This window comes from Amborella trichopoda, chromosome 11, assembly GCF_054954075.1.
Source record: "Amborella trichopoda isolate Santa Cruz 75 chromosome 11, AtrichopodaSantaCruz75HAP2 v2.0, whole genome shotgun sequence".
Taxonomy (NCBI): Eukaryota; Viridiplantae; Streptophyta; class Magnoliopsida; order Amborellales; family Amborellaceae; genus Amborella; species Amborella trichopoda.
This window is the reverse complement of record NC_142346.1, coordinates 17,286,121-17,309,616: the sequence shown is the minus strand read 5'-3', so window position 1 is coordinate 17,309,616 and position 23,496 is coordinate 17,286,121. Positions and strand designations below refer to the sequence as shown.

Sequence of the window (23,496 nt, the reverse complement as noted above, 5' to 3'; positions counted from 1 at the left end):
CAACCAAGGGACGAAAGGGTCAACTTCAAACATGGGAAGCCAATGAGGCTGCAGGAGCTTGTCTTGGGGTTCAACGATGGTTGGGCATGAAGCATCTTCGTATGAATCACACAGTATTTACACGGGGCCTGCAATTTTTACCCCATACTGTCTAATGGCTCATGGACTTGTACCATGTGGCAAGCTTCCTGAGAATAAAATCTCTGCCCCCTTGATTCTCTCAATCTCTACTCAAAGTCGGGCTCAGGGGACCACTAGGGTTTCTTTGGTTTTGACTTTTTGTTATTCTTTGAAGAGGATGGCTGTGCTTTGGCTCGAGCTGCCAGGGCATTAGCAACCGTTAAGAATCCTGCTTTCTGAGCCAATGTCTTCTTCAACCACTTTCTTTACGTCTTGATTATATTTGATCCCTTGAGTTCTCTGTCGAGAGCCTCGAAGTCAGGACATATCAAGGTTATACCTGCAGGAGACAAAGAAGGCGAAGGATTTGAAGCAGATGAAGAAGAAGGAGAAGGGTTAGAAAGTGGGGGAGTTTTAAGGTCATTCCCCTCATCAGACCGATCTGGCAGCTTTTTACGTCATCACCAGGTTTGGATCTGTGCAAGGGGTCTTTTATGTCTTTCCCTTGCTTAGACCGTTGGGGATTGCTTTTAACATCATCACCCTCATTGAATGTGCTCTGAGTGGAAGATGCCGTAAGGACGTCCTCTTGATGAGAAGGAAGGACGATCGTGCTAGGGATAAAATCCAGTAAGGTTTGTAGTGGGGGCAGGGGCCTAAGAAATTCTTGCTCAGTCGGTGGTTGAGCCATCTGGTTTCTCTGGCGAGCAGTCCTTGGTGCCCGTCTCCTTCTGTTTCCACATGGTGGTGCTTGATTTATCTAACTAGGCTTGTGAATGTCGCTAACTTAGCAAACTGCTTCTCATCTTATGGACTTGAGTCTGCTTCGCCCACGGTGGACTCTCCATGGATGGGAAGTCCATGGCTCAGCAGAGTTTGGAGCATTACTAAGAAGGTCTTGTGTTGGGAGGTCCTTTTGTAATGGTGAAGCAGTGGCTTGTGGTTCACTTATTGGGAGGTTATAAAACTCCTGACATTCCTGCATTTTTTTTTGAATATATCTTGGAAACTTGTGAATTCCCACAAGTAGTGACCCCAATCTGGTGATACGGGCACCAATGGTCTGCAGTCCCTTGAGTAAGGCGACAAGGCTGCTTGACGAGCTTCGGTATGCTTATGCCTTAGTGAAGCATTATTAACAAAAGAAGGCGTGAAGGATACCATGGGCTTCATATTCTTCCTCGATGGTTACTGCATGGGAGGGTTTAGCTGCCCGGTGCTTCAGGAAGCTTATCAAGCCAGTTCTTTTTCGTCTTTGATACCGACTTTCTTAAAACATTGCACATGGTCTTATTGAAGGCCTCAGCTAAGCCATTTGCCCGAGGGTGATACATAGTAGAGTACTTCCACTCAAAACCAAACTTTTTGACCATGCGATCAATATGGTGGCTCCGAAACTGGGGACCATTATCAGATATAATCCGATCAATATGGTAGGCTCCCAGAGGATCGTGCCGAATGCAACAGCGTACGTCAGATATAATCCGAAACTGGCTCCGAAACTGAGGACCATTCGGCACGATCCTTGGGTCAAAGAATTCTGGTTCCCAGTTTTGAACCTTAATTTCTTGATTCCGTGGCATTTCACGTTCAACCTTGATTACTTCTTTAGCCAATAAAAGCGCTCTGAATAGATAAGGAGGGCACTCGAGGAAGATATTCCTCTCATCATCAGCTTCTACCTCGGTTCTTAATTCAACGTGTCTCCATTCTGCCTCCCATACGAGTGTGGGTCCTGATGGGGGCAACTGAATTATAGCGTCGAGTTTCGCAAGTGCGTCAGCCAGCGAGTTTAGCCTCTTGAGAATGTGATTCAAGGATACATCCTTAAACTGGGCCATATACAGTATCTTGATAGGCCTTGAGTGTGTCTTTTCTGACATCATAGATCCCTTTGAGTTGCTGGATAAGCAACTCAGAGTCGCCATAGATCTTGAGCTGCTCCATGTCTAGGTTGAAGGCTATTTCCAACCCAATTTTAAGGGACTGGTATTCTGTGTTTTTATGTGAACCAGCTTCGGCAATAGATAAGGAAAGTGACAATACTCCTCCTTTCGTAGTGAGAAATACGACTCTGGCTCCTCCTCGATCAGATTGAAAAGCTACGTCGAAGTACATTTCCCAAGGGTGAGCAAGCTCAGTACATAATACTTCTTCGTCAAGGCCATCACTTGATAATGGAGGTTTCGTCGGCACGGGGTGTGCTGCGAGAAAATCAGCCAGGGAATGGCCCTTGATGGCCTTTTGTGGGACATACGTGATGACAAATTCCATCAATAATAATGCGCAGTTAGCAAGATATACTGACAGGCACGGGCGTGTCATTAGAAACTTTACGGGATCTGCTTTTGATATAAGTTTCACTTCATGGTCAAGTAAGTAGTGGTGATGTTTTTGAACTGTGAAGATTAAGGCCAAGCGCATCTTCTCTATAGAGGGATAATTCTTTTCGGCCCCATGCATCCTGCGGCTGAGATAATACAACACTGTTTCTTTTCCCTCTTCATTGTTTTGTCCCAACAATGCCTTGAGTGGCTCGTCCAAAGTGGTCACGTATAGGATGAGAGGTTTTCCCAGCACAGGTGTAAAGAGTACTGAAGGGTTGAGTAAATACTGCTTGATGTCATCTAGAGTTGCCTGACATGCCTCATCCTAGATAAATGGGGTATCTCTCTTTAACAAGTGTGTGAAGGGTTTACATTGACCTGAGATATTTTAGATGAATCGACGAATATACGCCAGCTGCCCTTGGAGAGAACGCAGTTTTAGTAATGTAGCTGGTGACGACATTTCATGGATTGCCTTGATCTTGATGGCTCAGCTTCAAGTCCTCGATGTCGGACAATGAACCCTAAGAACATTCCTGAATGCACACCAAAGGCGCATTTCAGCAGGTTCATTTTAAGTTGATGAAGGCGTAGTCGCTCGAATTCCATTTCAAGATCTCTCATGTGAACATCATTCTCTTCAGATTTTACCACCAAGTCATCTCGATAACAACACTCCACCTCTTTGTGCATCATGTCTTTGAAGATGGTCGTCATTGCTCTCTGGTATGTGACACCAACATTCTTTAATCCAAAAGGCATCATTGTGTAATAGAAGACCCCTTTTGGAGTTATGAATGCACTGGTCTCCTTATCTTCAGGTGCCATCGATTTCTGATAATCCTCGGAGTACCCATCCATGAAAGAAAAGATTTGACAGTGAGCCGTTGAGTCGATGAGCATCGCAGTGATTGGCAGCAGGAAGTCATCCTTTGGACAGGCGGTATTCAAATCACGGAAGTCAATGCAAACCCTGATTTGGCCATTCTTCTTCTTGACTGGAACAACATTTGCTAGCTATTTCAAGTACTTGACTTCGAGAATAAAGCCTGCTTGTCTTAGTTTGGTATCTGCATCTTGAGGTCAGGCCTAAACCTCCTTGATTTCTGCTTGACAGGTTTGACAGTAGAATCAATGCTAAGGCGGTGAACAACGACTTGAGGGTCTAAGCCGAGCATCTCATGGTAATGCCAAGCAAAAATATCTTGGTTAAAAAATAGTGAAATTCTCTTTCTCCTCTAATGACATATTTGTCGAGATGAAAGTAGGTCTTGGATCAGCCTCATCCACGAGATTTATCTCTTCGAGTTCATCGGCTGTGGCTTGACCGCCTTCTTCTCATTCCTCTGGGGCTTCCTACAACTATTCCTCATTGTTTTCGAAGGTCTTTTCATCAGCCTCAATTGCAGAGACCCACGATTCAGACATCTCTGCCTCCAATAAGGCTCCAGAGTATGTCATGATTTTCGTGCCTTTCCCCAACCAAGGGACGAAAGGGTCAACTTCAAACATGGGAAGCTAATTAGGGTGCAAGATCTTGTCTTGGGGTTCAACGATGGTTGAGCGTGAAGCATATTCGTATGAATCACACAGTATTTACACGGGTGCTTACGACGTTTGCCCCGTACTGACTGGTGGCTCATAGACTTGTACCATGTGGAAAGCTTCTTGAGAATAAAATCTCTGCCCCCTTGATTCTTGCAGTCTCTGCTCAAAGTCGGGTTCAGGGGGCCACTGGGGTTTCTTTGGTTTTGAGCTTTTGTTCTTCTTTGAAGAGAATGGTTTTGCTTTGGCTCGAGCTGCCAGGGCATTCGCAATCGTTAAGAATCCTGCTTTCTGGGCCAGTATCTTCTTCAAACGCCTTTCTTTACGTCCTTGTTATATTTAATCCCTGGAGTTCTCTGTCAAGTGCCTCGAAGTCAGGACATATCAAGGTTATACATGCAGGAGACAGAGAAGAGGAAGGATTAGAAGCATATGAAGAAGAAGGAGACGGGTTAGAAAGTGGGGGACTTTTAAGGTCATTCCCCACATCGGACCGATCTAGAAACTTTTTACGTCATCACCAAGTTTGGACTTGTGCAGGGGTTCTTTTAGGTCTTTCCCTTGCTTAGACTGTTGGAGAGTGCTTTTAACGTTGTCACCCTCATTGGACGTACTCTGAGTGGAAGATGGCATAAGGACGTCCTCTTGATGAGAAGGAAGGACAATTGTGCTAGGGATAAAATCCAGTAAGGTTGGTAGTGGGGGAAGGGGCCTTAGAAATTCTTGCTCAGCCGGTGGTTGAGCCATCTGGTTTCTCTGGCGAGCAATCCTTGGTGCCCGTCTCCTTCTGTTTCCACATGGTGATGCTTGATTTATTTCACTAAGCTTGTGAATGTTCCTAACTTAGCGAACTGCTTCTCATCTTAAGGAATTGAGTCTGCTTCGCCCACGGTGGACTATCCATGGATGGGAAGTCGAGGGTTCAACAGAGTCTAGAGCATTACTAAGAAGGTCTTGTGTTGGGAGGTCCTCTCTTAATGGTGAAGCAGTGACTTGTAGTTCACTTACTGGGAGGTTATAAAATTCCTGACATTCCCGCATTTTTTTGCGAATATATCATGGAAACTGGTGCATTCCCACAAGTAGTGGCCCCAATCTGGTGATATGGGCATCAATGGTCATCAGTCCCTTGGGTAAGGCGACATGGCTGCTTGAGCTTCAGTATGCTTATGCCTTAGTGAAGCATTATTAACAAAGAAGGCGTGAAGGATTTCATGGGCTTCATCTTCCTCCTCGATGGTAATTGCATGGGGGCTTCAGCTGCCCCGTGCTTCAGGAAGCTTCTCATGCCAGTTCTTCTTCGTCTTTGATACCAACTTTCTAAAAACATTGCACAGGGTCTTATTGAAGGACTCAGCTAAGCCATTCGCCCGAGGTTGATACATAGTCGAGTACTTCCACTCAAAACCAAACTTATTGACCAAGTGATCTATATGGTGGCTCCGAAACTGGGGACCATTATCAGTTATAATTCGGTCAGGGACCCCATACCGGTATATAATGTGATGTCAAACGAAGTTGACCACTGTTGTCCCAGGAACTTGCTTTAGGGGGATTACATTAGCCCACTTAGAAAAATAATATGGTGTGACTAGAATGAAGATATGACCAATTGCGGAGGGAGGATCAATAGGCCCTACGATGTCCATACCCCATTGCAAGAAGGGCCATGATGCCACGGTAGGGTGTAAGGGTTCTGGAGGCTGATGAACGAGGCTTGAATGGATTTTGCACACTTGACATTTCTTAGCATAGTTTAAAGAATCGGCAATCATCGAAGGCCAATAGTATCCCAACCTGTGTATCCGTTCATAGAGCATACGTCCGGACTAGTGTAGTTCGTAAATGCCTGAATGTACTTCTTCTAACACCTTATTTGCTTCTTGGATGTCCACACATCTAAGAAGAATACCGACAAATGATCATCTGAAAAAGAGCCTCTCCTTAAAGGGTTTACTTGGTAGACATTTGACGTACGCTGTTGCATTCGGCATGGTCCTCTGGGAGCCTACAATGGTTTAGAAAAATAGTGAGGGGTTCCCTCCGATCTTCTACCAGCTCAATTTCCACGTATATTGGGTCAAAGAATTCTGGTTCCCAGCTTTGAACCATAATTTCTTGATTTCGTGACACTTCACGTTCAGCCTTGATTACTTCGTTGGCCAATAAAAGTGCTCCGAATAGATGAGGAAGGCATTCGAGGAAGATTTTCCTCTCATCATCCGCGTCTACCTAGGTTCTTAGTTCAACGTGTCTCCATTCTGCCTCCCAGACGAGCGTGGGTCCTAATGGGGGCAACTGAATTGTAGCGTCGAGTTTCGCAAGTGCGTCAGCCAGCGAGTTTAGCCTCTTGGGATGTGATTCAAGGATACATCCTTAAACTGGGCCATATACAGTATCTTGATAGGCCTTGAGTGTGTCTTTTCTCACATCATAGGCCCCTTTGAGTTGCCGGATAACCAACTCAGAGTCACCATAGACCTTGAGCTGCTCCAAGTCTTGGTCAAAGGCTATTTCCATCCCAGTTATAAGGGCCTGGTATTCTGTCTTATTATGAGAACCCGCTCTGGCAAGAGATAAGGAAAGTGACAATACTCATCCTTTTGTTGTCAAAAATACGACCACGGCTCCTCCTCGATCAGATTGAAAAGCTCCGTTGAAGTACATTTCCTGAGGGTGACAAGCTCAGTACATAATACTTCTTGATCAAGGAGGTCACTTGATAATGGAGATTCCGTCGGCATGGCGTGTGCTGCGAGAAAATCAGCCAGTGCCTGGCCCTTGATGGCTTTTTGTAGGACATATGTGATGACAATTTCCATCAACAGTAATGCCCAGTTAGCAAGACGTCCTGACAGGCACCGGCATGTCATTAGAAACTTTACAGGATCTGCTTTTGATATAAGTTTCACTTCATGACCAAGTAAGTAGTGGCGACGTTTTGGACTGTGAAGATTAAGGCCAAGCACATCTTCTCTATAGAGGGATAATTCTTTTCGGCCCCTTGCATCTTGCTGTTGAGATAGTACAACTCTGTTTCTTTTCCCTCTTCAATGTTTTTTGCCAACAATGCCCTCAGTGGCTCGTCCAAAGCGGTCACGTATAGGATGAGAGGTTTTCATAGCACAGGTGTGAAGAGTATTGGAGGGTTGAGTAAATACAGCTTGATGTCATCTAGAGCTGCCTGACATGCCTCATCCCAGATAAATGGGGTATCTTTCTTTAACAGGTGTCTGAAGGGTTTACATTGACCTGAGATATTTGAGATGAATTGGTGAACGTACGCCAGCTGCCTTGGAGAGAATGATGTTTTAGTAATCTAGTTGGTGACGACATTTCTTGGATTGCATTGATCTTGATGGCTCAACTTCAAGTCCTCGATGTCTGACAATGAACCCCAAGAAGTTTCCTGAATGCTCCTCAAAGGCGCATTTCAGCGGGTTCATTTTAAGTTGATGAAGGCGTAGTCGCTCGAATACCATTTCAAGATCCCTCATGTGAACAACATTCTCTTCGGATTTTACCATCAAGTCATCTACCTAAAAACACTCCCCCTCTATGTGCATCATGTCTTTGAAGATGGTTGTCATTGTTTTCCGGTACGTGACACTAACATTCTTTAATCCAAAAGGCATTATTGTGTAATAGAAGACCCATTTTAGAGTTAAGAATGCAATGGTCTCCTCATCTTCTGGTGTCATCCGTATCTGATTATACCCGGAGTACCCAGCCATGAAAGAAAAGATTTGACAGTGAGCCGTTGATTCGATGAGCATCTCGGTGATTGGCAGTAGGAAGTCATCCTTTGAACAAGAGGTATTCAAATAGCAGAAGTCAAAGAAAACCCTGATTTGCGAGCTATTTCAGGTACTTGACTTCGCGAATAAAGCCTGCTTGTCTAAGTTTGGTCATCTCGGTATCTTTCTGCTTCTCGAGGTCTGGCCTAACCTCCTTGATTTCTGCTTGATAGGTTTGACAGTCGGATCAATGCCGAGGCGGTGAACAACGACCTGAGGGTCAAAGCCAGGCATCTCATGGTAATGCCAAGTAAAAATGTCTCGGTTAAAAATTAGTAAAATTCTCTTTCTCCTCTAATGACATATTTATCGAGATGCAAGTAAGTCTGGGATCAGCCTCATCCCCAAGATTTTTCTCTTCGAGTTCATCGACTGTGGCTTGACCGCCTTCTTCCCATTCTTCTGGGGCTGCTTACAACTCTTCCTTGTTGTTTTTGAAGGTCTTTTCATCAACTTTAACTGCAGAGACCCATGATCCTGACATCTCTGCCTCCAATGGGGCTCTAGAGTATATCATGATTTCCATGCCTTTCCCGAACCAAGGGACGGAAGGATCAACTTCAAACATGGGAAGCCAATGAGGCTGCAGGAGCTTGTCTTGGGGTTCAACGATGGTTGGGTGTGAAACGTCTTCGTATGAATCACACAGTATTTGCACGGGGGCCTGCAATGTTTGCCCCGTGCTGATTTGTGTCTCATAGAATAGTTCCATGTGGCAAGCTTCCTGAGAATAAAATCTGTGCCCTCTTAATTCTCTCAGTCTTTGCTCAAAGTTGGGCTCAGAGAGCCACTGGGGCTTCTTTGGTTTTGACTTTTTGTTCTTCTTTAAAGAGGATGGCTGTGCTTTGGCACGAGCTACCAGGGCATCAGCAACTGTTAAGAATCCTTCTTTCTGGGCCAGCGTCTTCTTCAACCGCTTTTTGTGCATCCTGGTTATATTTGATCCCTCGAGTTCTCTGTCGAGAGCCTCGAAGTAGGGACATATCAAGGTTATACCTGTAGGAGACAAAGAAGAGGAAGGATTAGAAGCAGATGAAGAAGGAGAATAGTCATAAAGTGGGGGTTTTTTAAGGTCATTCCCCTCATTGGTCCGATCTGGGCCGCGTTTTACGTCATCACCAGGTTTGGATGTGTGCAGGGGGTCTTTTAGGTCTTTTCCTTTCTTAGACAGTTCGGGAGTGCTTTTAACGTCGATGTACTTTGAGAAGAAGATGGCGTAAGGTCGTCCTCTTGATGAGAAGGAAGGAGGATCGTGCTAGGGATAAAATCCAGTAAGGTTGGTAGTGGTGGAAGGGGCCTGACAAATTCTTGCTCAGCTAGTGGTTGAGCCATCTGGTTTCTCTGGCGAGCAGTCCTTGGTGCCTGTCTCCTTCTGTTTCCACATGGTGGTGCTTGATTTGCTTCACTAGGCTTGTGAACGTCCCTAGCTTGGCCAACTGCTTCTCGTCTTAAGGACTTGAGTCTACTTCGCCCATGCTGGACTATCCATGGATGGGAAGTCGAGGGTTCAGCAAATTCTGGTGCATTACTAAGAAGGTCTTGTAGATCACTTACTGGGAGGTTGTAAAACTCCTGACATTCCTTAATTTTTTTACGAATATATCATGGAAACTGGTGCAGTCCCACTAGTAGTGGCCCCAATCTGGTGATACGAGCACCAATGGTCCTCAGTCCCTTGAGCAAGGCGTCGAGGCTGCTTGGCGGGCTTCGGTGTGATTATGCTTTCATGATGTATGATAATAGAAGGAGTGAAGGATACCGTGGGCTTCATCTTCCTCTTGGATGATTACTGCATGGGAGGCTTCATCTGGCCCGAAGGTCTGCTTAAGTCTTCGAGCTTTATTTGACCCTTATGGATCAGGGCATCGATAATATCCATTAACGTGTAGCAGTCATTTGTGGGATGATTGATCCTTCTATGGTAGGCACACTAGTTTGCCTGAGTTTCAAGCCTGGCTTGCTAAGGGAACTTCGATTCCGGAAGCTAAATCATATTCTGTTCCAATAATAATCAGAGAAGCGAAGGTACCCATTCCTTCTCAATGGGGTAGACCTTGCTCTTATGTCTGGTGAAGTAATCACCCCGATTAAGATTGGCTGTCTGGGGTACTCGATTGTACGATTATTGTTGATTGCCCACCTTGGGTGTCGTCTTTGCTATGCTCAGCCCTTTGGAGAGGTCCAAAGTTTGGGAGGGAGCTTTCTTTGGATTACTGGCCATGATAACTCCTTTTGTTGGCTTCCCCGAGCGTTATTCCGAGAGCTACCATTGAACCGCTTGTTCCCTGAGATTGCAAATGGTTGTCGTGACCCGCCGTGGTGGCGTGATAGAATTTTTTGCAGACTGATTTTGAGATCAGTTCTGACATGGAATTCGGATTAGAAGCTTCGATGTGTAGAGCAATTTCAGGTCGCATGTTTCGCACACAAGTCTGAACCGCTTCCTTCTCAAGCATAGGATTGGGATGGCGAGCTGCTAAATTTCTCCATCTCGATATGAACTGGTCCATGGGCTCATCGGGTTCTTGAGTTAGGGTGAGAAGTTCGATGGTTTGAACCTCTCTCTCGACCTCATAGAAGCGCTGGTGGAAGAGTTTCTCCATTTCCTCCCAAGTATGCATTGAGTTCGAGGGAAGTCGAGCATACCATTGAAAGGCTGGGCCATCAAGGGTCTCAACGAACTGACGGAGATGGAGTCTCGCATCCGTCGCTATTTCTCGGCACGCTGCCTAGAAGTGGGCTATGTGGTGGTTCGGGGAGGTGGTTCTACTGAATAGAGGGAACTTCCCTTTCTTTTAATCAGAGGGAAACGGGACCTGGTCTATAGATGAAGGGTATGGCCTTTGATAAGGCGTTGCACCTTGTATCCCCGGAATTTGTCTATTTTTCAGGCTATGGGTCACCATAGCATCGATATCTACTTGAGAGACGGGTGAGAGACAGAATTGACCTCATGGTTAGCTGATTGGCGTGTGACGTCTATACGATCGATCTTTTCCATCATCACTCGCACCATATCTTCAAACTTGTTCATGCGCTCTTCCTGCATGTCACTAGGCTCGCTTACAACCATGATGCTGATTGTTTCTCGATGGAGGTCAGCGTTAATTGCCGCTGAGGACTTTCGAACTTGACGGGTCATGCATGATAGATCGGTAGGTAAGGGGTCAGTGTGCTCTGACTGGACTCGATTCTTGTATCCCCATTGCGTGAGGACTGATTATCGACGGTGCCAAGATAGTGGCTGCTGAGTTGTTGGATCATCTTCAATGATGTTGACCACAGTGCAGGACTCATGGCCTTCTTCTTCAGGCTTCGTGGTTCGAAGAGGGTAGAAGGGATTCAGGCGAAGAGGGTCGTCAGAACAAGTTGCCCCTACGGTCTTGGTCATTCCCTTGATCAAAATTCGCAGACCTCTATTGCGTTTGGCTTTGAGGCTTTGATGGACGTCGAACCAAAACTGTGATCAAGACTGTGGCTGATCGGCTCTTTTCGCAGAAGAGAGAGCTGTCTCCATCAAGTGTGGTAAAGGATGAGGGCTAGGAATTGGGGTCATCTTGGGCCGGGGAGGATGACAGACTCGATCTTCCATCAGGTCATTGCCCCAAGCTCTTTTGTGGGATCCAGAGACACGATCGAAATAAAGGGCTGGTTCAGGATGGTGCTCTTTGGAAAAGTCTTCGAGTACCAAGGCTGAAGGTGCTTGCTCGTAGAAGGAGGAACAGGCAGAAGCGAGGTTGACTCATGTATACGCCTGAGTCGAGGGTCAGGAGCTGTCCATGACGGCGACACGTGTGTGCCCCGTGAAGAGGGATCACGTATGACCAAGGGGTCCCGGGCTCGAACAAGTGGTCTGGCCTTAGGAGGTTGAGAATTGTGAGCATCCGTCTGTAAGAGAATAGGTGGAGGCCTGCCCCTTATAGGATGCGCTTGCGTGTGCTGAGTAGGAGGACGAGGGGGTCGTCTTCTGTGTTCTCAGGTTGGCGTAGTAAGGGCGTTGCCCCGAGTAGTGAGATGCATATGAACAACATGTGCAGGACCTGGCTTTGGGAGGTCTGATATTTGACGCTGACTCGAGGTAACAGAAGCCCCGAGGTGTGGCTCGAGTGAGTGACCCACGAGCCTTGTGGTGTGTGCGAGAGGATGAGGCCTGAGGGTCTCCGCCCCTATGTGTCGAGCTTTTAAGAATAGAGACCTGTGGTGGTGCAGGAATGTGGGGGGTAGCCTTGCGGCGACCCACAGAAGCAATGACAAGTTGCTTGCCTTTTGTAGACAGTAACTGGCAGCCTTCCAGCGTATCTCAGAAATACGATCGACAAGTGTGGTTGGGTGCATGCCGTGTGTGGCAACAGAAGTGCTGTCAATGCAAGGTGCCTTGGTGGAGGTTCCACCAGAGCGATGAGAGGGGGAGTGAGAGACCTTCAAGTCCCTTCTGATGTCGATCCAGGTTAAGACCTGGGAGCTAGACAAGGGATCTTTGCTCAAAAGGATAGTTGGGAACGAAGTTGGAGAGACTTGTTCCTTAGGGACACTCTCGAATGCGGGGATGAGGAAGTCCCCGATCTGGATAAATGGGTTAGAGAACCCGCAAGCCATAAGTGAAGTGTGAAAAGATAATAAATGCAGATAATAAAAGAAGAAACTAGCCAAGCAAGAATGATTCGACAAAGGGGTAGTAAGTCCCCAGTGGAGTTACTCAGCTGGTTAGGTGCCTCGATTATGCCCTCTAGATCCGGATGATCGGACGGCACATGTCTCGGGTCTCGAGGGAAGATCCAGGCCGTTTTGAGACCGCTCTCTCAGGAACCTCGTTCGAGAACGAAGGCAGGTATTACCAACTGATGAGAGAAGAATTTAAGGTGGGTGCTGGCTCATGTGAGCGCCCTCTTAGATCACGAAGAAAGCCCCCCAGTAATAAAACTATTTTAGAATCTTCTCCCTTGGCCTGTATCATTATGTTTTCTGCAATCACACACATATGACAAATATTTTAAGACAGGTGGGTCAAAGACCTCACCTTGCCTCTTTGGTGAAAGTACACGAGCAAGCACATTCAAAAGAACCAGAGAAGAATGAGATAAAAACGATGGTGGAGAGAAGAATTTGACCAGGCGGGGAGATCAGTACAGTGACTAAGCTGATGAGTAATTGGCCTGACATGGTAGTAAAACGGGCTTGGTAACTCAGACCGGTTTAACAAAATTACTACTAGACATCAATACCAATACTGACTAGCTAGGCACGATGGTTAGTCTGTTGTGGCAATAAAGCGGATACAGGAATTTTGACACAACAACATTACAACTAGACGACAGGACTACCATGAGAAGCTATTCTCGACCCTTCTTAATCAAACGAAAGAATAATAGAATGAAATTCATAAAGAAAGAATAAGAAGTAAGATAAGAGAAGAGGAGAATAGAAAGGGAGATGAACACAATCGGCGTTAAGCGTCGCCGGCTGCATTAGGTCAAGACGAGAAAGAGGACATGGTCGACGCTGAGCATCACCGGTTGTATCAAGAAAAGAAGAGAGAAAAAAACACAGTCGGCGCTAGGTTTCACTGATTGTATTAGACAAAGAGGAGAGAAGATGTAGTCAGTGCTAGGCTTCACCGACTGTATTAGACAAAGAAAAAGAGAGAAGATGCAGTTGGCGCTAGGCTCCGTTGATTGAATCAGACAAAGAAGAGAGAGAAGATGCAGTCGGCACTAGTCTTCGCCAACTGTGTTAGACGAAGAAGAATGAGAACATGCAGTCAGTGCTAGGCTTCACTGACTGTGTTAGACGAAGAAGAAAGAGAAGATGTAGTCGGCGCTAGGCTTCATCGATTGTGTTAGACAAAGAAGAAAGAGAACATGTAGTCGGTGCTAGGCTTCACCGACTGTATCAGACAGAGAAGAGAGAGAGAGATGGAGATCAAAACAAGAGAGATAAAGATGAGAAGAAGAGAGAGAATGAGATAGAGACGAGAAGAAAAGAGAGAGAGAGAGAGATGAGGAGAAGAGAGAGAAAAAGATAGAGATGAGAAGAAGAGAGAGGAAGAGATATAGACGAGGAGAAGAGAGAGGAAGAGATAAAGACGAGGAGAAGAGAGAGAAAGAGATAGAGATGAGAAAGAGGAGTGGAGAGAGAAATAGGGGAGGAGAGAGAAACTTATCTTACCGAAGGGTACTAGCCCTTTTTTCTCTCTCCTCTCTCTCTCTCTCCAAGACACACCCACGAGCTTAAGAAAAAACGAAGTCTTTATTGAATTTTTTAGAATGAACCCAAGGGTCGCTTACAATTTAGATTTGCATGCTTATATAGAATTGGGCTAAAACATGGGTGTACGCCCAAAACCGACCTAGAATTGAAGATAATTACAATTTAATTTAATTAAAAGAAATTCTAAAAATGGGCGAGAAAAGACTGTTTTGCCCCTGCCTAACAATGTGTAGAATTTCAGAACAGTTGCTGTTGCTGCCCAAGAACTTGCATGATCTTCCATGATTGATCTGAGGTTGTTCTGATGCCCGTTTGATCGAAAGATGATTATATTTTCGTAGGGCTCGGCATGGCGATTGATTTGATACCAACACAGCTTGATTTCGTGTTTGGATGACGATTTTGTCGTTTTTGGTTGGAATTTTGGTATCTAGGGGTCAAAATTTACAGCAACTTCGAGCTTTTGTGTGTGAAATCCAACCGTTCATTGTACGCGGGGTTTGGACCAAAGATGGCCACAGACCTTATGCACATACTGCAATGCTCGTGTCGATCTGGTATGCGAGCGTAGTGATTTGGCCAACGGAGTGGAGCGTGCTGCAGCTGAATTTTCTACACCTTGTTTCCTGGATCAACAACTTCTCTCTAGTTTTTCTCCCTGCTTGGGTATTGTCACGAGGCGTACCATATATCGAATCGCTTGTCTTGACAAGATGAAGAAGCTCAACAAATTTGAGCGCGATCCGACTTGGAACGAGTGAGATAGAAGCCTCAAAAGTCACTGCCTGTGACTGTAAGAACAACCACCTTTAATGGTATTTTAGTGCAAGGTGTTCCCACGGGAATAATGTGCGGCCTACCCCTTTTCAGTATTTTTCCCATAACTTTGTCTTGGAGTGCCGGATTAAGTCGAAACTTGACCCATAGGGGTTTTCGACTATGTCGGATCCAATGGTGGTGGTCCCACCACTATTTAATACACCAAAAGTATAGTTTTAGTTACGGGGTCCATTTCAGGGTGCTAGAGGCCAATTTTTCTGAATTTGTTTTTTTGTATTCACTACCTTAAACATGTCTGATCGCGATGAAACTTGACAGATTGCCTTTTGGAATAATAATGAAGATCTTGACCAATTTTTGGCCAATTATGAGACTATAAAAATTTCTACTGTTTTGAAGGCTTATTGACATGCTTCCTCTTTATTTCGTACCAAAGACTAAAGTGCTGGAAAATGTGTTCAAACAAATATATTATACTCTATCCTTTCCTTTTTATTACATTATATAATATTATACTTTATAATTATGGAAAGTCTTCCCAACACCTATAAGTGAAAATGAATAGTAATTTCACTTACCCTCATCACCATCCAATGTTCATCGCACGGTCGCAATTGTTCTGCAGTGTTTTATTTTTTATTTTTTTAAAAAAATTAGAATGACCTAAAATTTGGAACATGTGTATATCTTAGTGAGGCTCACCTAATAAAAATATAAAAAAAATAATTCGTAAAAAATAAATTGACCAAAATACCCCGAAAACTTTTTGAGGGTATTTTGGTAAATTATTTCATGTAAAATATCTTTTTGATATTTTTTTTGTAGATTTTCGTATTTTTGATGAACACATGCCTTCAATTTCAAGTCATTCCGATTTGTAGAAAAAAAATTAAAAATAAAAAACTACAGGGCAATTGTGACCCTGCGAGGAACTTTGGATGATGATGAGGGTAAACAAAATCACTGTTCATTTTGCCTATACACGTTTTCTAGTATTTTTATAATTATATAATATATAATATAGTGTATAATTTTTTGTTATATTATATAATATAATAGTTTTCTTTCCTTTAAGACATTTTCAAAACCCTTCTTAATAACTTTTTTTTCTTATATTAATAACATATATAGTTGTATATGTATTATACTATATTTTTCCATTTTATGGTATATGATAACATAATATAGAAAGCTATCGTTGGAAATATTAATTTTGGACTTTGTTAAATTCAAATTTGACTATTATTATATTGTGAATTAGAAATAATTATTAAAGTAAAAAGTAGCATTTAATAATTTTTATTAATGTGATATTATAATAAAAAATGTTAACTTAAGATTTATTATTGAAAAGTTTATCAAAATACACCTCACATTTGAACTATATAATATTTTCCGCTAGGTGTATTTTATCAATTTAATCTGAGTTGTCGCCCAAGAGAGAGCAACCATGCTCCCGGTAGAAGCGGTCCATGTTGTTGAGGCGACAACGGATGATGATGCTCTATATGAGGGCATGCTTATCCCCTTTGAGATTGATGATATACCGGTGCCATCTTTGGCTCGCTCGCTACCAGGGTCAGTGAGGTTCGAGTGCCAGGGCATTGGGGCGGTGGGATGTTTAGAGACGACTGTCGAGCTGGCTAATGATGGTTGCTCGGAGGATATTGATGTGGTCGAGGTGCTAGCCTCCTTGGCATCAGATATCGAATCACGATCCGAGCCGAATTCATTTATTGATGTATATCTCGCCCTTGTTCTTCCTGAGCCAGTGGCTGCCACAGTGACCACTCCCCTGGTCGAGGTTACTTCTTCCCTGGGTCCTTTGGTCTTAGATCCCTCATCAGATGTGTATCTGACATGAGTAGGCTCCCTTCTTCTTTTTCTTTTGAGGACTGCTTACAACCAGGCCCTCCCTTTTCCTCTAAAGAGTAGGTGACTGGCCCTCCCTTTTCCTCTTAAGAGTAGGTGAATGGTTTGCTGTGGGCTGGCCTTCAACAATTGAGAGGGTGCTCTCTCTCTGACCTTGAGACGGGGATTATTAACATCCATGGGTGCGGCTGCTCTAGCGAGCTATAGTTTTAAGGAGTCGTCATTTGCACGCTTCCAAGGTCTCTTAGTAGCGAAGAGCAGTTTGCTCCTTATCAATCATCCCATGATGGATAGCTACTCGGAGTTAAGGCAATTGGATTTATAGAGGTAGGACTACTTTGCTCCCATAGACCAACGAGTATGGCGTTGCTTCAGTGGGACCACGAATGGTGATGCGGTAGGCCTATAGAACTTTGGTGAGTTTCTCGTGCCAATTTCTCTTTGTCTTGGAGACCGACTTTCAGATATAAATTCAAAAGCTTCCCATTATTTTAAATTCATCATTTCCATGATTTGAAGAAAACTATATGTAATCCTTGTGATGCATTTTCCATGATTCGAAGAAAACTATGTTATCCTTGTGATGCATGGGTTAAGAAAGCTACAGAAAGTGATACAGGAGACATAAATTGATTAAAGATATAGAGAAAAATATAGGAAAAAAAATTTGTTGAGGATCAAAGTTAGTTGAAAAGAAATAAATTATAAATGGAAATTTTGAGTTAAATATATAAAATATTAATGATTATTATATATATATATATATAGATATATATATAATTTTGACTTTGAAAACTATATATCCAATCTCAAAAAACGTTTGAGAGAATTACTAGTTGGATTTTATACAATCAGGAAAAGAATGTTCAAATTGGTCCAAATTAGACAATAATAAAAAGGCTAAATTATAATGCAAAATAAAAATAAAAATAAAATAAAAGAAATATTAATTCCAAAAAATGAATTTAATGATATAAATATCAGGTTTCGACCTTTCTGAAATTGCATTAAGAAATGTTTAGGATTTCAGATCTTGTTTATTAGTGGCATGGAGAGAGCAAGAGAAAGTCACCTACAAAAAAGTTGTTGATATTTCATGAGGAGTTTGTCCATGAAAAATGAATGTAAATCATGGAGTTCATCATAATGGGGCAACAAAAGAAACCGACAACTGGGACACTTTATTTAGAACTTAGTATACAAGAGAGAAGACTATGATGGATTAGAGAGTCCTACGAGATGCAATTTATAGAAACATAGGAAGGGGACGGCCACAAAGTTTACTTTGGGAAAACAATATTTAGCTAAAAATAATTATTATGGAAGAAAATATCGGGCATGTGTTTGACATGCACGTATCCAATAAAAGTTAGAAAGAAAAAATAATTATCATTGAAGAAAATATCAAGCATGTGTATGACATGCACCTATCCCGTACATATTCGAAGGATTTGGATAGCAAAAAGAAAGAAAAAAGGCCAGAAAAGCATATGTGTGTTGAAGTAATTGAAGGTAACTTCTCAGACAAACTAGGAGTTAGCTCAAGTTACAAACTAATCTCCACATGTAATTAATATAGAAACTTATTTATGTTGTTGATTGATTCCTCGATATAATGAAATACCAACCACTAATGTATTTGTAGGTGATGATTCTTAAGAAGAGTGCCTATAAGAAAGAAGTTCAATTATGAAATTATTTATATCTTGGATGCGAAAGAAATCCAGCCAGGGGTTGTTGTATTTGGGACCTTGATTGTAAGGAAGAAGGTGGTGATGGAATAAAAGGTCTTCCGTAATTCAAATTATAGAAACATAATAAGGGGGCGAATACCGTTTTATTTTTCTAAAGAAGCAGCATGTAGGTAAAAAAAATTATTTGGTGGAAAATAATAGGGCATGTGTTGTATACAGCCACTAATTAAATAAGTTTGTGATGTTGATTATTTGAAAGAAAAACAGCATAAATTTATTAATTTAATTGTCAGTTTTAAGAATGGTTAGTTTTAAGAATGGTTAGTTTTAAGACTTACACTAGACTTCGACTCAACTTACATATTAGTAGTTGAAAGAAGCCATGACTAATTAACAAGTATTGCTTCTAAGAAAACATTGTTTCAAGCTCAAGTATTGTTTCTAAAGAAACTTTGTTACAACCCTTTCCAATTACTTGTAGCAATACCGTTGATGTCACTCTATTCCAACACTACTAAAGTATAAAATATGTTGCAAACTCTATACCTAACATTAAACATTGAGGTAAAAAAAATATGTTTTTATTATTTAAACTTGGATCGATAACATTTGTTTTTTATTTTGATATTGGCTAAAAATTGGATGTTCAAACTAGCCCTATACAAGCCTAATTAAGGTAGCAGCAAACAAATCAAACGCATAAGCAAACAAATATGCATAACAGTGTTATATTATGTTATATTAGATCTTATTTTAGTATTTTAGTTGGATAGCTCAACATTAAGATTTGAATTCGGGAAGTAATTTTGTGATCCTCAACTACTTAACCAATTTAAAACCCAAGTTGAATTTCTTGATATAATATATTAGGATGAGTTTCCTCTTTAACGTGGGGCTAAAGATAACATACCATTTATTGAGCAGGTGTTGTTTGAAAAATACATGTATTAAGCATACTCATGCCGAGCTTGTCTCTACTTGTCTTATTTTGATAAGGACACCAATCAGGCCCAAAATTCATATGTACATATGCATCCTCTCTTCAAAATTTATTTTTGAGATGGATTTTGAATTTAACTTTTTAGGGATATATGATTTTTAGATAATGAATATGTAAAAATAAATAAAATTGTCGAACTAAACATGATACTTTTTCAAAAACTTTATCGGCCATTGATTTTTAAGTTTTTAAGAGGGTTCACTACCTAGCATCCATCTATAAGATGGATGTCCTATGCCTCGGGGGATGAAAATGTAGCTCTGCATCCCCTAACACATAAATAAATTTTCCATTTAATAAACGAATTAGCAGGTTTCACTTAGCTTTACTTGTCGAGATGTAACTTATTACCCTAGCGATGGCATTTATAGCAAAGGCAAGCCTTGGCCCATTGTAAACCGGGATTACCAAAAGAAAACTGCCATAAATTTGTACATGAGAGTAAATGTTGTTTTCCATTAAATCAATTTATCTAACCAAATATTGTTTTCTTTGTATTAGGGAAAATATCAAAGATGTCGAGGGTCTTGTATTTTACCAATTATTAAATCAGTAATGATATTATGAGACTCTCCCACACCTATGTGATAAATCCATTCACTCAAGTCCTACACCCATGTGATAATATTTTCAAAGATCTGTGTCAAAATGTCATGGTGATCCTTTGGGGTCCTACTCACATAGGTGTGGGAGGGTCTCATAGTGTCATTACTCTTATTAAATATACTAAAATAAAATATTCAAAATTAACTTAAGAAATAATTTTGTGAAGGCCATATTCGTAAACTTATGTGATGTTATCCTATATAAACCCTCTCTATTAGGGAAAATATCAAAGATGTCGAGGGTATTGTGTTTTACCAATTATTAAATATACCAAAGAAAATATTCAAAATTATCTTAAGAAATAATTTTATGATGGCCATATATTAGTAAACTTGCATGTGATGTTATCCTATATAAACCCCCTCGACAATGCTGATTTCCTCATCTGTCTTACTATTACCTATTGCTAGAAAGTCTTAGGCGGCGTTTGATAAAATTTCACTGCAATGTCCCTGGAAATCACCCCTGCTGCTGACTTCCTGGATTCTGTAATGCAGGTAAAAATTGGTAGGGTTAAAGCTGGAAACCCTGTTTGATAAACTATGGTGTTGGCAATTTCACTTGTTTGACAATGGGAAAGCGGGAAACTGCCTGTAATACTATTCATTATCATGGGAAAACCTACTCTAAGAGCTGAGATCCTCAAGCTCATCTTCTTAGCTTTGCCTTCATCTGATTCAGCTCTATCGCGGAACTCGATATATCTCCTCACCTTGCTAAGAACTTGACGTTGAAATGCTCTCTTGATTAGAGCTCTGAGCGGGCCTCATTCGTATATAATTGTGTAAAATACAAGTGGCATTTACAATTTTAACTTGTATCGTAAGTTGTAAGGACCACAATTTTCTCCCAGTTTAGAGATGCGCACGGCGATGGAGGGTGAGACAAAGGCCTAGTGCCGTTTGGAGCATCGCTGCACATGTATAAGAGCTTAGGGCCGTCTGTAAAGTAAAGACGTGAGAGAGAACCAACGTCGTGTGTGAAAAGTCAGCACTGTGCGTGAAGATAGGGATGTGCATCCCCATCTGTGGAAGAGGCCTAACGTCGGCTGTGAACAGAGAGACGGACGAGTAACGCCATGAGTGTAGCGCCGTTTGGAGCATCGCGGCGGGTGTAGGTGGCTATCGCTGCTTGTGAAGGCAGTAAAGGAGCAACGTCGTGCATGAGCTAAGGATAGAGCCATGAGTGAAAAGAGAAGATGTGACTGCTGCCAGCGCCACACTTGTCAGTGCCATACGTTTCAGTGTCGTACATGTCATGTACAATGACCTTCACCTACCCAGTCAACAACAGTGGATCCCACCTACCGTGGGTACTTAGCCCTCTCCCTTCCCCCTGCCAATGCCATTTTCCTCATTTTTCATCTCTCTCTCCCTCTCTCTCCAAGGAGCTTACTGCCACCAGTTAAAGGGAGCTCCTCGTGAAGCTCATGAAGCTTGAGAAGGAAGTGAGCGGGGTTGAAGACACTGTAAGGAACATGTAAGTGGGTTTAGTATCGTGCATCATTTCACTTCATGGGATATAAATTTAAGTTGATATGAAAAGAAAGATGATAGAATGAGGTGTATGAATATAGATGAATAAAAAGGGAATTGAATGAGTGATTGAGCTTTGAGTGATGAACTTGATAAATTTATAGAATAGTTTCCTTGTAAAACTTGCTTAAACTACTTGACATGAATAAGGTTTGTAATGGGTTTTATTTTTGGTTTGTGAAACTGTGTGTATCATTGGATAGCATGGTAAAACGTGGGATAAAGGGATTTTTCAGGAACTGTGAGGGTCTTTGCCTTGGACTTTTTGATAACCAACTACACTCAAATGGGCCCAAATTGGCCTTGAATGAAATATATACGTGTCTATTTTAAGTTTACTTTTTATACTATGTTAAAATATTGTATGGATCAAAAGATATGCCCCAAAATGTTGGGGCATGTCATTGCTCACAGTCGCGGTAAATTCCAGAAACTATGACTCTTTTTGTGCCGTACTTTTGGCCTATCAAACGGTGTCCAAACGTCTTCAAAATGCTACCATTTGAAAGATCAGTGAATAAGATTATAGTTGTATGTTTTGATAAATTTGAAATTCTTCGTAGATCACTGTTCAGCAACTGTCACTCACTTTGTGCCAAGCTTTTGATTTGTTGAACGATGCCCGAACACCTTCAATCCACCGTCGTTTTTAAGATCTATGTGTAAGCTTACGGTTGCATGTTTAAACCATTTTGAAACGGTTGCATGTAAAAACCATGTGTAAGCTTACGGTATGTTTAAACTAAGATGTAGATTGGGAGTTATGCCTCTGGAAAAAATGACGTCACCTAGAATTTCAGTCATGTAATAGTTTTCATTTAATGAGTGCTACATGTTGAGTGCCATGGTGTTATGTGAACAATTCTATGTGACCATGTGATAAGTGATAATCGATAAGTGCAATTTCCATATGATAGCTCTACGATAAACGTTACTCGATAAATGCTGTTGTGCTAATCTAATGAAGTGTTATGAATACTAATTGATAAGTGTACGCGCCTTGTGATATCCCTCTTATAATGGATGTTTCGTGCTAAGTCACATAGTGTACATGATAGCTGTATATTTCTGAACAAGGCTCAGACTTTGCATGATGAAAATGCAAATTATCTGTCATAAGGTACTGATCTAGCATGAATAAGATAAATGATTGAACATGATATGATACCGTGATAATGATCACTACGCAATGGGACACCCATTGATAGTGGGCACTGTTATGTTATGATACTGATACTGGTCGCTACCCAATGGGGCATCCATCTGTAGTGGACACTGCTACTGCTCACTACACGATGGGGCACCCATCGGTAGTGAGGATTGCTATACTAAGGAAAGTGATGCTTGCTATATCCTCTAACTTGTTGCATGATAAGATGCAGTTAGGGGAAAAGTGAAATGGGCCCCCCGAGAATTTATGAGATGAGACTAATGACTGACGCCTTGCAAGGCAAGTTTCTATCGAACCCCCAATGTGTATTGGGGGCAGTGTGTGAGAATATGAGGGCATTACGAAGTGGATTTCCCTACTTGTCATTGCTCTCCCTCCTGGGAGATGGTAGAGGTCTTAAGCAATGGGATTGGCTTAGCTCGATGGATAGAGCCTCTACTGAGGGAGTAGGTAAGCTAGGGAGTAAGTGGGTAATGATTGAATAGTGATTGTGAATGCCGATAATTGAATCGATGAATGATACTTGCTATATGGAAAGAATGCTTAATTGATGCACTGATCAGATAGCTAATTTTTATGACTGCTGCAAGAGAAGCCACACTTTCCATAACCCAAAGGTGCGATCCACAATAGTTCTTAATGATGAATGTCGATGATTAAATAGCTCTTTTGGAGTCCTCAGAGGGGTCCTTCCCTTGGTCTCACTAGGTGGTACCGTGCACCACGATGTGGGGAAATCAATCCACGCATAGTAGGGTATCCCGCATCCAATATGTCCAATATATTAGTATTTTTACCATACAAACCTAGAAATGTTTAATAAATAAATTTATTTTTTACCT

At 42.1% G+C, this 23,496-nt stretch overlaps 1 long non-coding RNA gene across 1 annotated transcript; it reads left to right on the top strand.

The window, feature by feature from the left end:
* Positions 1-17,014: 17,014 nt before the first annotated feature.
* Positions 17,015-21,648, top strand: LOC110008175 (uncharacterized). Its single transcript, XR_002282786.2, has 2 exons — positions 17,015-17,064; positions 20,446-21,648. It is a non-coding gene; the product is annotated as an uncharacterized LOC110008175 (long non-coding RNA).
* Positions 21,649-23,496: the final 1,848 nt, after the last annotated feature.